The sequence below is a fragment of the Arachis duranensis genome, chromosome 3, assembly GCF_000817695.3.
Source record: "Arachis duranensis cultivar V14167 chromosome 3, aradu.V14167.gnm2.J7QH, whole genome shotgun sequence".
Classification (NCBI taxonomy): domain Eukaryota; kingdom Viridiplantae; phylum Streptophyta; class Magnoliopsida; order Fabales; family Fabaceae; genus Arachis; species Arachis duranensis.
The window spans coordinates 11446130-11448853 of NC_029774.3; positions in this window are offsets into that span (position 1 = coordinate 11446130).

The following is a 2724-nucleotide window of genomic DNA, read 5'->3' on the forward strand; positions in this document are numbered from 1 at the left end:
ATGCTAAATACCATCAAATTTATCGTTGGATTTAGTGTCAGACGTTAGCCGCGGATTTACCGATGAATTTGACAATAAATTTGTTAGGTAAAAAAAAAGTTACCGTCAGATTTGATTTTTTGACGATAAATCCGCTGGTAATAAATGGAGGGAAAAAAATTGGCACGAGCACTATCGTCGGATTTACTGGCAGATTTATCCACTGGTAACTTTGATTAGTGCAACGCTGCGTTTTGGTAATTTGCAAAGTATTACCGGCGGATAGATTTATCCGTCAGTAAATTTGACGTTAATATTGCCTTAAATTCAAATTGCAAACCCTCTCCCCCATCATTTTTGCATTACTCTCTCTCACTCCCACTCCCACACACAGAGGCACAACGCCGCCCCCTCTCCCCCAGCCCTCTCACTCTCACCTTGGTTCACCACCATCACACGCTCGTCTCCGTCGCCGCGTCTCTTGCCAGATCCACCACATCGTGAGCTCGCAAATCGGTCTCCTCCGGATACACCACAATGTGTGCTCTCGCCGGATCCACTTCATGCTCGCGTCTCCTCCAAATACACCGCATCGTGTGCTCTCGCCGGATCCAATGCACGCTCGCGTCTCGTCGCGCCTCCTCCGCTCGTCGCCCCTCGCATGCTCGTCGCTAGTTGTCTTGCTCCCTCTATCTCATATTTTTCTCATCCGCCATCACTGCACCCAATGCCTGGTGAGCGTTTGCGTCTCACCGTGCCACACCGCGTCTCCATTCCTCCCTTGCCTCTCTTCTGCGGGTGTTGCTTTCTGCACTGCACTACTCGATTCTATCTGCAGCTACAGCAACAATCAACATGTAAGTTATTTTTAGTTATTCTAATATTCTATATTAATTTTTAACACTATAAGAAAAACGCTGAGTACTGTCTGGTTTACCGTCGGATTAATCAAATAAATCCACCGCGAAAAAGATTAACATCGGATTTACCGTAGTCCTTGGATTGACGGTATAAACCTTATCAAAAACTGCTTACCGGCGGATTTATTTTGTCCGACGCCAAAATTATACATTTAGCTTAGCAAGTATATTTAGGCACACTCAGTTAATGCACAAACAAGTAATTCAAATAATATTCATATGATGCATGCCTTTCCTATGCCTTTCCTATGACTGATGAGGCTCATCTGTCAGTTATCAAGTCAACCTGACAAGTCCGGTTTGCTAAACCATGGACTGTCCCCTGATGAGCATCTCCAAGAGTCTATGCATAGTTTTTTCTCAAATATATATAAAATTGCTCAATGGGGGTCAACCTTCCTGAAAATTTAGAGTGTCCGGTCACATCTTACGTCGTAGTGTCAACAGAGTATCGGGTGTCGACCTGGAACACGTGGTGACAGGCCACGGTACTTTACCCAGGAAAACTAGTATCTTAGATCAATTGAGTATATAATGCCCAAATAATGTTCATAATCATTGTCATGCCATAATATCATATATATTCCAATTATACTCATTTTCATATTTACTTCACCAGTTTTTCTACTTTACTTCATCCCCAAGTTATCTCAATTTCCTAGCTCAACTAACTACTAGGCTTAGTATTATATTTTATAACTAAAAGGATGAGAATAGAGGTTTAGAAGTCTAAAATTTGATTTAAAAACACAAAATCCAATTTTGCAAAAAATAGGGGCTACGCGTACGCGTGGGCGTGCAAAAACTGTTACTCGCGTACGCGAGAATTCCAACCCAAAAGGGTTGGTCGCATCACGAGTGACTGGTTGCGTACGCAAATCCCTGGCCATGCATACGCGTGGGCCACGCGTATGCGTGGCCATGAAAAGTCATCACTCGCGTACGCAAGCTCCCTGCTCGTGTAGGCGAGAATCCAAACCCGAAAGGGTTGGTCGCGTCGCGAGCAACTGAACGCGTACGCAAATGTCGGGTCTCGCGCACGCGTGGGCCATGCGTACGTTTTTCCAAAATTTGCATAAGTCTGAAAAGCCGCAGAATTCCAACCTTTTTAATCCCAACTTCTGACGCGCATAACTTTTATGTTTTAAATTATTTTTCCTCTGTTCTTTGAACGGCGGAAACTTTACGGACCCAATTTTTATTTAAAACAAGTTTGAAATCATTTGGGGGTTCTGAAGCCAAGTTATAACTCGTCGAAGTTCGGCAAAAAACTAATTTTTCACAAAATCTCAAAACCTCAATTTTCATTACACCAAACCGAATTCCCACTACTTACACATATATCCAGCACAAACATACTTCACAACATTCCAATACAATATCACTAACCACTCATGATATCACAAACCCTCATACTTCATTTTTTACACAATTCACACCTTAAACTTCTTACTTCCATCAATAAAATCTCCAACATGTTGTCATATATACATATATTTAATCAATATCACTAAAGAGGCATCATATCCCCATCACAACCATAATCACCAACACATGTTTAACTCCCATCATCAATCAATATCATAATTACTAAACATTCAAAACACATAATCATTACAGTTTATGCTATAGTCCACTTGCCTAAATTTTCACACGACATTATATATTAAATACGCGAAACCTAAATTATACCTTAGCCGATTTTCACGTGTTTATCGAGACACCACCAAGACACCAAAATCAGCCCCAAAAGGTCCAAGCACCCAACATCTGCCAAGCTCCAAAGTTCACAACTCAAACTCCAACAACATATATTTATATATAT